Source organism: Anabrus simplex, chromosome 2 (assembly GCF_040414725.1).
Source record: "Anabrus simplex isolate iqAnaSimp1 chromosome 2, ASM4041472v1, whole genome shotgun sequence".
In the NCBI taxonomy this organism is placed as follows: domain Eukaryota; kingdom Metazoa; phylum Arthropoda; class Insecta; order Orthoptera; family Tettigoniidae; genus Anabrus; species Anabrus simplex.
Genome location: NC_090266.1, coordinates 921,663,882 through 921,679,831, shown reverse-complemented (window position 1 = coordinate 921,679,831; position 15,950 = coordinate 921,663,882).

The window sequence follows — 15,950 nt, the reverse complement described above, 5'->3', positions numbered from 1 at the left end:
ACAGCTGTCATCCGCCATCTTGCATTGTTAACCTTAATGCTGCCCTCTTTACGACACTGCTGGTAATTTAAAATCCACGTGACAGCTGTCATCCTCCTTCTTGCATAGCAAACCTCAGTGCTGCCATCTTTAGTTGAAATGTAGTGGCGGATAATTTGAAAAATTCTATTTGACAAGCTGCCATCTTTAATCATCACATCTACCGCTATCTTACATCGCTTACCTGCACTCCTTAGTTGAAATGTGGTGGCGGACAATTCTATTCGACAGCAGCCATCTTTATTCAACAGAGTACCGTGCTGCTATCTTTACGGCTACTACATCGCTAATTAGCACTTAGGTGCCTACGACACAAGATGGCGGTGGCTGTAATAGCCTCTTCCTCTGTTAAGGCATAGCTTTAACATGCATCGGGAAAGCTAGAGTAAGCACGTGCTGCAATGATGACGTCATTGTGCATGTTTAGACCTGATCGTTTACTTAAGAGTAAGTAGGTGAAAGGAATGCAATAAGTACAACATTTTGACTGTGATCAAATATTTATTTACAATGTACTACAACAGTGTTCGTTTTGCTGCTGAAAAGGTTGGTATGCTTCTTAACAACGTTTTTCAGTATACCTCCTGCAACATTCAAATTAAACAGAGAAGATCATACACTTCTTACCTTGTTGTTCTTCCTTTTCGGAATCATCATCATCATCATCATCATCATCATGAGGTACTAGAGAAAGTTCATTCATACACTGTGTACAGTGTTCAATCCTCGGATTTGGTCCATCCCAATCATCATCACCATTTTCTCCTCGATGCTTGTAATGTCGTTGACAAGTTCTGCATAAAGCTACTTCGATCGACATCTTACTGTGTAGAGGAAGGATGTCCCAAAAATTATGTACGTAAGAGGAAGCGTACGTAGATAAAAATCCTGGTGGTAAGTATTGAATAAGATGTTTCGGCATTGACGATCTATGCTTATAGAACATCTTAATAACCTCACTCACTAGTGTAAGATAAATAAGATGTTGCGTATGAGCATGCAAGCAGCATGCACATTTACAGTTTCGTTCCATAGCGTACGATGTCGAAGCACACACTAATGTAAATGATAAAGAGCTATTCTTATTTATAGTCTCGTAACAATATTCGTTAGCGGATGGTAAGTAACATCACTCATATGAATAATAAGACAATAGGCTGCTGTGTTAGCAGGAATGTTTTCAGATGTTTCAAATACTAAACGAATATCAACTGGAGATTATTTATAGATTCTTGATGATAAGAGCAGTCTATAACTACAATCGGTGCTTTATTTTTAAATTCTTGAGGTGTAAATAGCAGACGATATTCTTTCTGATAATATGATGATTGAAATTTACAAAACATGTCATAGAGCATCCCAAACTTATTTTTCTCGAAGTTAATGTCTATGTTTTCGTAGGGATACGTAATTCCGTTAGGATATAGTCTAACGTGCCTTAATTTACAGTGATCAAACAGTGAGCTATCTTTTTCGTGATTGAATTTACGATTAGTTTGAAATCCAAAAATAATATACAAGGGTTTCTCAGTAAAACGTGACGTTTTAACAGCCCAGCTATGCTTGTTTGTAGGTGGTAACAAGGATATTCATGCAGTTCCCGACTTCGAAAACGTATAGGTAATGGTGTATCATTTTCTACAATCTTGAGCAATCGAAGTTTTTCGCGATCAGATAAAGTTACATGTGGAATCCTCCACAGTATACGATGAAGTGTAATTTTCGATTCTACTGGTGTTTCTACTGCTTTAAGAGAATTGTAATCACTTCGATCACGAATTAGAATAAGCTCCTGTTTTGCGTTGATTATAATACGCCTAAAGTCTTCTGCGAATCCAAAAATATGTTTCAGTGATAACATACCCGTAAAAGTTCCATCCTCATTAATCATCCAGTTGTTAGTAGCTTTTGGACACCATCCAGCCATCCGCAAAAGATTACTTTCTTTATCACAGAAAGAAGGGTAGAGTTTCATTGCACTTGTAATACCAACATTCTTCGTTCGATCTATTTCACATTATTTACTTCATATCGCGCTTCAGAAAAGAGAAAAGCTAGAGCATGGTTGTTTAGTTGTGAAGTGCTAGGTCCACTTCCATCCGACTTTTCTTGTCGTCCTTCAATATAGAGGTAGCTTTCGTGTGGTAAGGTGTATACATCTTGCTGATTAATAATAAAATGAATTTCATCATTGTTATTTAATCCAAACGTAAAAGGTTGATAGGAATGAAGCTCACTTCGTACTACACCTTCACGATTTTCTACTGTGTTCGTAATGTCTAGCATTTCTTCCATTCTGTTGTAGTAGTGTATATCCTAAATCTTGGAGTATCTGCTTATGGGTATCTGTTAACTCGATGAGTCTCTGCACACATGTAGTATGTCTTCGGAATGTACACCGTGTTTTATAAATGTTTTTCATACTGGTATAAGATGTAGTTTGTAAGCTACGTACGCGTGCCGATCTAAATGAATAAGCTGATTATGTTTATTTACAAGTCTAAGAGTAATGTTGCTAATGTGTTTTACAGACACCGGATGATAAAGAACTACTGCTGGTTTCTCACAAATAGTATATCCACGTTCCTCTGTAACAATAAAGTCGTGCAGGACGTGTGAAGGTTGTAGATTACTATTCAAGTCTGTAATAATATTACAAGTAATGTTCACGTGATAATCATCGAAGAGTTTTATAGGCTGAGCAGACTCGTAACGTACGTTCGGTAGGAGCTCCCTCGATGAAAATCCAAGCAATGGTCCAATCGAATCAGGTTGTGATTTGAAGTCAATCTTAAATGATGATTCAATAACACATTTATGTGTAATGTTGCTTATAGTGATTGAGAACTTGTAATTATGTTTACTAAAATTATCTTCCCCAAACTGAACAATTAACGTACTTTCAATATAGTCGTGAATATCGTCTACTGAATAACTACCTGAGGGTAGTGTTAGCACATACTCATCGTAATATAACTTGTTTACACCATCACGCACATTATATACACTGACTGACAGAGCAAATGCAACACCAAGGAGGAGTGGTTCGAAAGGGATGAAAGTTGGGGAAAAAACAGAGTCGGCACGGAAGAATAATTGATGTTTATTTCAAACCGATATGCAGGTTACACAATGCGCACGGCATCGACTCAGTAGGATGTAGGACCACCGCGAGCGGCGATGCACGCAGAAACACGTCGAGGTACAGAGTCAATAAGAGTGCGGATGGTGTCCTGAGGCATGGTTCTCCATTCTCTGTCAACCATTTGCCACAGTTGGTCGTCGGTACGAGGCTGGGGCAGAGTTTGCAAACGGCGTCCAATGAGATCCCACACGTGTTCGATTGGTGAGAGATCCGGAGAGTACGCTGGCCACGGAAGCATATGTACACCTCGTAGAGCCTGTTGGGAGATGCGAGCAGTGTGTGGGCGGGCATTATCCTGCTGAAACAGAGCATTGGGCAGCCCCTGAAGGTACGGGAGTGCCACCGGCCGCAGCACATGCTGCACGTAGCGGTGGGCATTTAACGTGCCTTGAATACGCACTAGAGGTGACGTGGAATCATACGCAATAGCGCCCCAAACCATGATGCCGCGTTGTCTAGCGGTAGGGCGCTCCACAGTTACTGCCGGATTTGACCTTTCTCCACGCCGACGCCACACTCGTCTGCGGTGACTATCACTGACAGAACAGAAGCGTGACTCATCGGAGAACACGACGTTCCGCCATTCCCTCATCCAAGTCGCTCTAGCCCGGCACCATGCCAGGCGTGCACGTCTATGCTGTGGAGTCAATGGTAGTCTTCTGAGCGGACGCCGGGAGTGCAGGCCTCCTTCAACCAATCGACGGGAAATTGTTCTGGTCGATATTGAAACAGCTAGGGTGTCTTGCACATGCTGAAGAATGGCGGTTGACGTGGCGTGCGGGGCTGCCACCGCTTGGCGGTGGATGCGCCGATCCTCGCGTGCTGACGTCACTCGGGCTGCGCCTGGACCCCTCGCACGTGCCACATGTCCCTGCGCCAACCATCTTCGCCACAGGCGCTGCACCGTGGACACATCCCTATGGGTATCGGCTGCGATTTGACGAAGCGACCAACCTGCCCTTCTCAGCCCGATCACCATACCCCTCGTAAAGTCGTCTGTCTGCTGGAAATGCCTCCGTTGACGGCGGCCTGGCATTCTTAGCAATACACGTGTCCTGTGGCACACGACAACACGTTCTACAATGACTGTCGGCTGAGAAATCACGGTACGAAGTGGGCCATTCGCCAACGCCGTGTCCCATTTATCGTTCGCTACGTGCGCAGCACAGCGGCCCATTTCACATCATGAGCATACCTCAGTGATGTCAGTCTACCCTGCAATTGGCATAAAGTTCTGGCCACTCCTTCTTGGTGTTGCATTTGCTCTGTCAGTCAGTGTATTTTATTGTAGCTTTCAAACTATAGTAGTCCACGACTATGCGGCTGATAGCCAAGTTCGATTGGCGGATTAAAATAGACGGTTGTTTCAGGTCCTTCTCCACGTACAGCAAACGTTCTTTCACTGTTCGTCATCACGTAGACACTAATGCTCTTTCTCTACTGTCTGGGTTTGATATAAGAACATAAGACATAATCGTCCGAATATGGTTGTATTAAAGTTTTACACATGGTTTTTATTTTAAACAATGTCTGCACTGCTTCCGAAACAACGTATGAGCTCAAAAGGAGGAGGTAAGTCTCCATACCTATCAAAATACCATACTTTAGATTTACGTTTTACATAAGCAACGTAATGAGTTCCAGGTCCACGACTGTCGTCCAAGTTAATTACGGCACTTTCACGTTCACGTGGGCGCGCTGGTAGTTGATCGCGCATATACACTCCTCGAAAATAATGAATTCCTAGTTGTTTAGCAAACGTAAAAACTTCATCATGTGTTAGAGCTCGATGTGGCAGTGCATTCAGTAGACGTTTTTTGGAGAAATGTAGATACCAAGCCCTTTCTTGTATGGCGCTTGCTTCATGTTCACACCTTTGCCTCGTAATGCAATTGCCTCCATCGTCTTGTTATGACGTTCACTCTCTTTCAACTGTTGTTTCGCTTCTTCTACAGCTTTGACAGTTCTGGCTACAGCACTAGCACCACCTAACAATGACCCTAAAGCTTCTAGGCCAGCAAACAGCGCAGGAAGAAATCCTCCTCGTTTTGGTACAGGAATAATTCGTGCACGTTTACTAAATATTGCTCTGCACTTTGGAGAAATTCTCGCTCTTGCTGCGCGTAATGCCTTAGTAATAGCTACACGAGAATTGTATTCCCCTCGAATAGCTTTTTGTGCAGCCTTTATAACATCTTTTCAATCAACAGTTTTTACTTTCTTCTTCATGTAGTTTGGATATCGTTGTTTCACCATGCTGTACACGACTTTACTAGTCAAGAGCAAATCATAAACTAACCGTTACCTCTTGTTTCGTTTAATATATATATTACTATTACGTACTTTATGATTCAGTTATCATGAAGATTATAAAGCAGCAAGACACCTACCTGTTACCGAAATTGTACTACATCTCTTACCTAGTTCTAGTACAACTACAAGAAAACGCCATGGAACGTTGTTTCCTTTTACTGTTCGATGTATTATATCAGGCCCGTCGGGATGCGGTAAAACAAATCTTTTACTCACTCTATTACTTCTGTAAATGGTGTACGCTTCGAGAATATTTACGTTTTTGCAAAGTCACTCTATCAACCGCTATATACTATTCTACAAACTGTAATGCACAATCTAGTTAAAGGTGGAATAAGATATTTTAAATTTAATTCGCATGAGCAAGTACCATCACCAGACGATTTGCTTCCTAATTCTCTTATGATCTTTGATGATGTCGCAACAGAACAGCAAAACGTTATTCGTTCATTCTTTAGTATGGGTCGGCATAAATATGTTGATTGCATCTATTTGTGTCAAACCTATTTTCGTATGCCTAAGCAGTTGATACGCGACAACGCAAATGTTATTGTGCTTTTTGGGCAAGATGAGCGCAACATGCGACATACGTATAACGATCATGTTAACACTGATATGACATTCGATTACTTTAAACGTATGTGTGCCAAATGTTGGTCATTACACCGTTACAGCTTTTTAGTTATTGATAAAGAAAGTGATGTTCAGCATGGACGATATCGCAGGGGTTTCGATCATTTTATATGCATTAACACAGAATTACAGTAACTACTTGATTAAAAACCATCATCATGTTAACATCTAGCAAGGAGATAAAAAAAATATATCATCCAAGCTCGAAACGATATTCGACGGAAATTTAAAGAGCAGACACGGATTTATTTTTAAAAACACAACTAAGTACACCACTCAAAGAAATTTTTAATTCTACTTCATTACCGCAGTCTACTTCAAGTTTTGCTTCTATGCAAACATCATATCATAAAGAGAAGCATGAAGAAGAAGAAAAGCATGAACAAAATAAGGAAGAGAAGAAGCAGGATGTAGATCAAGAAGAGGAAGAGGAAGATAAGAAAGAAGAAGAACTTAATGATACATCACCATCTAAGCGTGTTGATTTTTTAACTACAGATGTTATTGCTGAAACACCTACTACATCGACGCAAAATCTACCATCCTTGTCTGAGTTTATGATAACACCAGAGTATCGCAATCAGTTTAGAACTTTTATTCAAGATACCTATGGATCTCTCTTTGCACCTTATATGGAAAAAATTTTACAGGACAAACTGACACTACCTACGGTATTCGCTACGAAGATGACTGTTTCTGGATAGGAAATTCAAATGTTAAGATTTATAACAACAAACTCATTTTCAAAGGTGTTACCTATAAACCTACGAAAGGACTCTTAGAACTTCTTTTCTCACGAATACCTGACAAGGATATAATTTTACAAGATGATCTTAAAAAACATAAAGCAATACTTTTTGCTACTGACGCAACACGACGTAAATGCAAATAAGAGTTACAAGTATCGTGAGTTTATTTCTAAGCTGTTTCCGACTGCACGTAGTCTTGATGTTATCTACAAGCCTAGAGCACTGAAATTTTTCAATTCAGGAGTGTTAAGCTTACTAATCCAGTTACGTATTTACTTCGCGATCTCAGAGGACAGCCTATTGAAGGAGGATTCTACATCGAAGAACTGCAGAAAAACAAAATATCCTGATCAATATTTAGTTGAACGTGTTATTGGACGTCGTGGGAATAAACTATATGTTAAATGGCTTGGTTTTAATAACAGCTTTAATTCATGGATTATCGTCGCCATAAGACCTATCTGTGTCGGTGCGACGTAAAGCCCCTAGCAAAAAAAAATTCATGGATTAATAAAGAGGATGTACTTTATATCTTATGTGTGTTTTCTTTCAATCCTCTACCTCTCCTTTCTTCTAAGTCACTAGGACATGCTGTAGGATTAAACAACACCTGTAATATGTTTTGGCAATTCATATTTATTTTAGAATATATATACATTTTATCCTTTGTTTATTTTACAGTCTTTGTCACTCAGTTTTCGTTTTATTGCACCAACAACGACAAGTGCTGCTATCTTCTTCTGAGCAGCTGAAGCACTAGGTAATAACACACACAGCATAACTTTACGAAGCAGATTTTAACAGCTACACGACATACCCTGTGCAGGCAGCATGTAACTACGTGTCAGGCGAACGTGTTCTAGGGCCGCAGGGGAGATGAAGCTCGAAGGAAAGAAGATAAATCACTTTATTGATGAGTCCACGCCCAACATGCTTCCTCATCTTTTTCCCAGTACGTTTCTTCACCTTTTCCTTGTTTACTCTCTCCGCAGCCATGATAAGTGTTTATAAGCGAAGACAACTCGTTAGTTTTAGGTCCGTGATACACTTTAATTAGTTGACATGTGCGGCACTGTCTCACAGAAGGTCTTCTACCTAAACTCACGTGTTCATGATGTAAACTACACGTTTGAAGCTCTGACAAAACAGGATCTTGCGTCCACTCACGAGGCACCTTATCCCAAATCCTCTTTACAGCATTCGCAGCTACATTAACCAAAAATGTCTTTGGTAATGCATTTAACTCTTCTTCAGTAAAAGTGTTTAGTTTCTTTTTGCATGCATAAAATTTTACGATCGTCTTTCCAACTGCATTACACTTAGTATCTGTTAGAAATGACATGATGTCTTTACTCTACAAATGTTTCTTTTACACTAAGGTTATTTCGACACTGCAGTTTACATACGTTGTTCACTTCCCGGCATGCACTGCAACACAACCAATCAAAGAGCATGCATACATATTGTAAAGTCTGTTTATTTGTTTCTCTACTATGCTCTTTCGGAAGAGTTTTAAATGATGGACACCCCAATTCATGCATGTCGAAAATTTCACACGATGATGGTAGATAATCACGCAACCATTCTTTGTTTTCACAACCCTTTAAAAGAACAAGATCTGCTCTTGATAAATGTGCATTCATCATTAAAGGTAGAAAACGATAAGGTATTCCTTTTCTTCCCACTTCAAACCTAAATTGTTTTCAATCCACTGAGTCTGCTTTTTATCTTCATCTGTTTGCAAACAGTAAGGGAACGGTGGCCTAAATACTAAACTAACAAGTTTTGGTGCCCACAACACACTGCAATCTAACAAGCCACCTCTATAAACACAAATTTGTTGCCGTTTACTTTAAAGCCTTGCACCTCAACTATTAATGTTTTCGTCATGTTTGCACTCCACTCTCTATCACTGTTTCTCGAAGACTAAAGCTTTTAGTCAACGAACGGGTTTAGACATGCACACCTACAATAACGTCATCGCTGCAGCACATGCACACCCTTGCTTTTATGATGCATACTTATTGCATTCATTTCACCTATTTACTCTTAAGTAAACGATCAGGTCCAAACATGCACAATGACGTCATCACTGCAGCACGTGCTTACTCTAGCTTTCCCGATGCATGCTTAAACTTGTTCGATAAAGCTATTCCTTAACAGAGGAAGAGGCTATAACAGCCACCGCCATCTTGTGTCGTAGGCACCTAAGTGCTAATTAGCGATGTAGTAGCCGTAAAGATAGCAGCACGGTACTCTGTTGAATAAAGGTGGCTGCTGTCGAATAGAATTGTCCGCCACCACATTTCAACTAAAGAGTGCAGGTAAGCGATGTCAGATAGCGGTAGATGTGATGATTAAAGATGGCAGCTTGTCAAATAGAGTTTTTCAAATTATCCGCCACTACGTTTCAACTAAAGAGGGTAACACTGAGGTTTGCGATGCAAGAAGGAGGATGACAGCTGTCACGTGGATTTTATATTACCAGCAGTGTCGTAAAGAGGGCAGCATTAAGGTTAGCGATGCAAGATGGCGGATGGCAGCTGTCACGTGCAATTGCCCGCCACCACATTTCAGCTAAAGAGTGCAGCACGATGCTCTATTGATTAAAGAATACAGCTGTCAAATTGTCCGCCACCACGTTTCAACTAAAGAGTGCAGCACTGAGGTTTGCGATGCAAGATTTCGGATAACAGCTTGTCAAATAGAATTTTTCAAATAGTCCGCCTCAAAGGTAAGTAGCTAAAGAGGGCTGCACTAAGGTTTGCGATGCAAGATGGCGGAATACAGCTGTGACGTAGGAATTGTCCACTACTACGATAAAGAGTGCAGCACGGTGCTCTGTCGATTAAAGATGGCTGCTTTTCAAATTGTCCGTCACCACATAGAGTGCAGCACGGTGCTCTCTTCATTAAAGGTGGCTGCTGTAGAAATTGTTCAAATTGTGCGCCTCAAAGGTAGTAGCTAAAGAGTGCAGCACTGTGCTCTCTTGATTAAAGATGGCGGATGACAGCTGTCAAAAAAGCACGTGAGTTTGTAAAGCACTTCGAATTTGCCGCCACCACATGTTAAAGGTATGTAGCTGAAGAGGGCAGCATGGTCCTCTCTTGATTAAAGATGGAGGATGGTAGCTGTCAAAAAAGCACGTGAGTTTGTAAAGCACTTCGAATTTACCGCCACCACATTTTAACTAAAGAGTGCAGCACGGCGCTCTCTTGAATAAAGGTGGTGGATGACAAAAAGCACGTGAGTTTGTTTCCAAACAAGAGAATGTGGAATTTGCCACCACCACATTTCAACTAAAGAGTGCAGCACTGTGTTCTCTTGATTAAATATGGCGGATGACAGCTGTCAATAAAGCATGTGGGTTTGTTTCCAAACAAGAGCACGTGGAATTTGCCGCCACCACATTTCAACTAATGAGTGCACCACGGTGCTCTCTTGATTAAAGATGGCGGATGACAGCTGTCAAAATAGCATGTGGGTTTGTTTCCAAACAAGAGCACGTGGAATTTGCCACCACCACATTTCAACTAAAGAGTGCAGCACTGTGCTCTCTTGATTAAAGATGGTTGATGACAGCTAACGGAACTTTTCAAATTGCCCGCTCTACGTGCTTAAGGTAGTAGCCATAAAGAGGGCAGCATGGTGCTCTGTAGATTAAAGATGGCGGATGACAGCTGACGAAATTACCTGCAAGAGGGCAGCACGGTGCTCTCTTGATTCAAGATGGTGGATGACAGCTGTCAAAAAAACACGTGGATTTGTTTACCGATTCAAATCTCGCGCTAGTAAGGTTAAGTTGGCAGCACGAAGGTTTAGTCTGGCAAGATGGCAGCACTGAGGTTTGCGATACGTTGTTGTCTGTCAAAAAGCACGTGGCTGTCATAAAAGCACGTGGATTTGTTTACCGATTCAAATCTCGCGCTAGTTAGGTTAAGTTGGCAGCACTATGTTTAGGCCCGTCAAGATGGCAGTACTGAGGTTAGCGATGCGTTGTTGTCTGTCAAAAAGCACGTGGCTGTCAAAAAAAAAAGCACGTGGCTTTGTTTACCAATTCAAATTTCGCGCTAGTAATGTTAAGTTGACAGAACGGGAAGAGGCCCCTGACTGCGGTGGAGGAGGCCCCTGGGAAGGCCCTCCGGGAGGAGGAGGTGGAAGAGGCCCCTGGGAGCCGGAGGTGGAGGTGGCGGCCGAATCCCTGTATTATACTACTGATTGTATTAAGAGAAATGAAGACCATAATTTCGAGTGCAATCTCCAAAGATCGGTTCCTCACGTCGGTGTCAAGAGTAATAACAATTAACATCATTGCTTTTACGTCCAACTTACTAGGTATACGGTTTTCGGAGACGCCAAGGTGCCGGAATTTTTGTCCTTCAGCATTTCTTTTACATGCCAGTAAATATACCGCTACGAGGCTGACAATTTGAGCAGCTTCAATCATGTCGCGTTCGCTGATGTAAAGAGTGGCGTGATTTGCAGTGATGAATCATGCTATGCCAAGTGGCAGTCAGGTGGGAGAGTTTGATGAGGCGAATTACTGGCAAATTCGCCAGCCTGTACAACAGGCATGTCAATGTCGCAAGCTGATTGACAGCTCTGCGTGCTCGAGAAACAGCTGTTACGAGTGCTAGCCCTGGAAGCTATCAGATAGCGCAAGCTGGGAGAGGTGTACATGATACGTTAATAACTACGGTACTCTGTACAATACAAGTATACAGCGTGAATCAGCCGCCCTTTCCAATGTAGTTTTATGAAGCCACAATATTCATTCCGTCCTGAAAACATCTGCCTTGCCGGTATGTTCGGACAGCACAACCGGATATCTTGGTACCTATCGTCTCACCATGATAGGACGCCGTAATGTTATACTCGTATTAAACACTGGAAGACATGCGTGTGCCTTCTAGATCATATAAACCTGACACGCCGGCGAAACACTAATTGATATTGTGACCGCAGTAAACCTAATACTTGTTATAAGGTACCCAGTGCGCCGTGCAGATTCGTAGTGTAGTTGGTAAAGGCGTAGCTGAACGGGCTTGCATGTCAGGTGCGAGGTTCGAGTCCGGGATGAAAATTACAAAATTTTGAAATATTTGTTTCATACGTATTGCACGCAATGTAAGTTCAATACCCGCTTTCATACAAATTGGATGTGCATGAATATGTTTGTGGCCCTAAGACGGGCCGATTAGTTACCAGGCCAGACACATGCAGACCAGAAATAATAGGGACACAACTGCCCTGACAATGTTTTATCGCAGCAAATGCTCGATGTGAAGACCGTATTGCTTTATGATCATTCGGGCACGGTGTCCAATAGATCGTCTTGCGCTGTGAAACATTCCAGATTTAATTGCTCGGCAGGCGTCTGTGATGAGTTGCCGGAGATGGTTGAGGTTTTCCAGCGCTTGAGTGTAAACGACGTTCTTCAAATGTCCCCACAAGAAGAAGTCTAACGCGTTAAATCCGGTGATCTGGCAGGCCAAGAAACAGGGCCTCCTCTTCCTATCCATTTCCCTGGCAGTTCCTCGTTCAAATGGTTACGAAGGGTCAAAGTCGAATGTGGTGGAGCTCCATCCTGTTACAGCCATATCGCCAAACGATCGTGCAAGGACACATCCTCAGGCAGCACTGGGAGTTCCTGACGCAAAAAGTGCAGGTAGCGTTCACTCGTCCATTGGCCCTCAAAGAAATATGGTCCAATCAAGCGATCCCCCAAGATTCCACACCAAACATTCACTCCCCATCGTACTTAATGGACCGCCTGTCTCGCCCAGTGAGGACAGTGAGGATAGTGCATGATGTGGCGATTGACGTTCCCATTATTGTGGAAGCGGCCGAGCGAGTTGCCCTTGCGGTCAGGGACACGCGGCTGTGAGCTTGCATCAGGGAGAGAGTGGGTTCGAATCCCACTGTCGGCAGCCCTGAAGATGGTCTTCCGTGGTTTCCCATTTTCACACCAGGCAAATACTGGGGCTGTTCCTTAATTAAGGCTACGGCCACTTCCTTCCAACTCCTAGGCCTTTTCTATCCCACCTTCGCCATAAGACCTATCTGTGTCGGTGCGATGTAAAGCAACTAGCAAAAATTGTGGAAGTGCGATTCGTCCGACAACAAGATATGCTATACGAATGCTGCATCATTGTCAAGCCTGCCTAATAGCCACCGACAGAACTCAATTCGAGCTTCGAAATCCCGTCCATGGAGCTCTTGGTGTAGCTGAAGGTGGTAGAGGTGAAATTAATATTCACGCAGTATTCGCCAGACGGACGGCTGGCTGGTATTCACCTGTCGTGCAGTCGCCCTTGTACTGATGTGTGGATTATTACAAGATGCCACCAGAACGTTCGCATTATTGTGGAAGCGGCCGAGCGAGTTGGCCGTGCGGTCAGGGGCACGCGGCTATGAGCTTGCATCCGGGAGATAGTGGGTTCGAATCCCACTGTCGGCAGCCCTGAAGAAGGTTTTCCGTGGTTTCCCATTTTCACACCAGGCAAATACTGGGGTTGTTCCTTAATTAAGGCCACAGCCACTTCCTTCCAACTCCTAGCCCTTTCTTATCCCATCTTCGCCATAAGACCTATCTGTGTCGGTGCGACGTAAAGCAACTAGCAAAAATTGTGGAAGTGCGATTTGTCCGATAACAAGATATGCGAAACGAATGCTGCATCATTGTCAAGCCTACCTAATAGCCACCGACAGAACTCAATTCGAGCTTCGAAATCCCCCCCCATGGAGCTCTTGGTGTAGCTCAAGATGGAATAGGTGAAATTTATGTTCATGCAGTATTCGCCAGACGGACGGCTGGCTGGTATTCACCTGTCGTGCAGTCGCCCTTGTACTGATGTGCGGATTATTACGAGCTGCCTCCAGAATGGCCTCTTCTGTTTCATCCGATGTAGCGGGCCTTTCGCGGACTGGTGGCTGGTTGGAAATCACCACTGTTGTCCTTAGGCGTCTTTCATCATCATCATCATCATCATCATCATCATCACCATTTGTTTACAATCCAGGGTCGGCTTTTCCCTCGGACACAGCGAGGGATCCCACCTCTACCGCCTCAAGGGCAGTGTCCTGGAGCTTCAGACTCTTGGTCGGGGATACAACTGGGGAGAATGACCAGTACCTCGCCCAGGCGGCCTCACCTGCTATGCTGAACAGGGGCCTTGTGGAGGGATGGGAAGATCGGATGGGATAGGCAAGGAAGAGGGAAGGAAGCGGCCGTGGCCTTATGTTAGGTACCATACCGGCATTCGCCTGGAGGAGAAGTGGGAAACCACGGAAAACCAATTCCAGGATGGCTGAGGTGGGAATCGAACCCACATCTACTCAGTTGACCTCCCGAGGCTGAGTAGACCTTGTTCCAGCCCTCATACCACTTTTCAAATTTCGTGGCAGAGCCGGGAATCGAACCCGGGCCTCCGGGGGTGGCAGCTAATCACGCTAACCACTACACCACAGAGGCGGACTTAGGCGTCTTTCAACACGGCGGAATGTCGTAGTAGCCGGGTGTCGCCTGTCGAGATACCGTTCCTGATACAGAAGTAATGCCTTGCACGCGTTTTGTCTTGCTTCCCCATAGATGAAGAGCATGTCAACGTGGAAGACATGACGAATGACAGCAGAGATTGCAGTACATTCAGGTCCTAACCAGCGGAGTATGCGCAGGGCACAAGATGAATAACAGCGTCATTCTACTGTTTGAATGTGGCAAACGTGGGCCTGTGTTTACGTATTCAGACATTGCAAAGATATTTGAACGATGCAGGATTCGAACCGCCGCTGGCACATTCCGTCGACTGCTAGGCGAACGGATAACCACATCCGCTACGCTACACTGCTGGAAACATGCGGGTAGTACGACGACATACGTCATCCTGTTCGGTGTTTAAGACATTAATTACTGCATTGTTACCTAGTCTTACGCATTGATTCCCCTCTTCGTTACACCCGGTCACGAGGAACGACACAGTAACATAGTTACATGGTAAAAGGACGTTGCTACATGATTTCAAGACGCCAAGTTCTTTTTTTTTGCTAGGGGCTTTACGTCGCACCGACACAGATAGGTTTTATGGCGACGATGGGATAGGAAAGGCCTAGTAATTGGAAGGAAGCGGCCGTGGCCTTAATTAAGGTACAGCCCCAGCATTTGCCTGGTGTGAAAATGGGAAACCACGGAAAACCATCTTCAGGGCTGCCGATAGTGGGATTCGAACCTACTATCTCCCGGATGCAAGCTCACAGCCGCGCGCCTCTACGCGCACGGCCAACTCGCCCCGTCGTCATGTTCTTTGAACGGATGATATAACATTTCGCTAGGGTTCAGAATCGTGTGCAAAATGTGCTCACTGAACATTGGTACCATACAGTACGCCTGCAGGAGAAGAGCTCCTCTACAACCATGTGCACATTAGTTGGGCTGCAGCAAACGATATTGGAAGGGGCTGGTGAATCACACTGTATATCTATATTGAACCCTTTAACTTACATATATAAAACTAGCAAGATACCCGTGCTTCGCTACCGTATTATACTGAAATTTATAATTGAATGCTTATTGTTTTATATATAATCCGCCGAAATTCGCGATCTGACTGGTTATCTGACAGAATCCGCCAAAATTCGCGATCTGACTCGTTTTCTAATAGATTACGGCAAGTTTCCTCCCATTTTTCAATCTTTCTTTCCAGCAATCGATTTCGTACTTCGTAGGTCCAGGTATTCCACCCGGTCAGTTGGGTCCCTAAATCTTCGCCATCTATTCCTATAAGAATTTTTAATATGGATCAAATCCTTGAGGAGATCCGGCGTGGTGTCCTCTTGGGTGCCTTGGCGGTACTGCACCCGCGGCTGGACTGCATTCTTAGTCATTACCCGTCCAGGACCCGTTTCCAGCGCGTTCTGCACATTTGACGACGGTCCAGAACATTATTATTATTATTATTATTATTATTATTATTATTATTATTATTATTATTATTATTATTATTATAGATGTTCTGGACCCCATAGCAAGATGCAAGATCGCTACTTGGCGGTAAATTACATCTGCTGCCAAT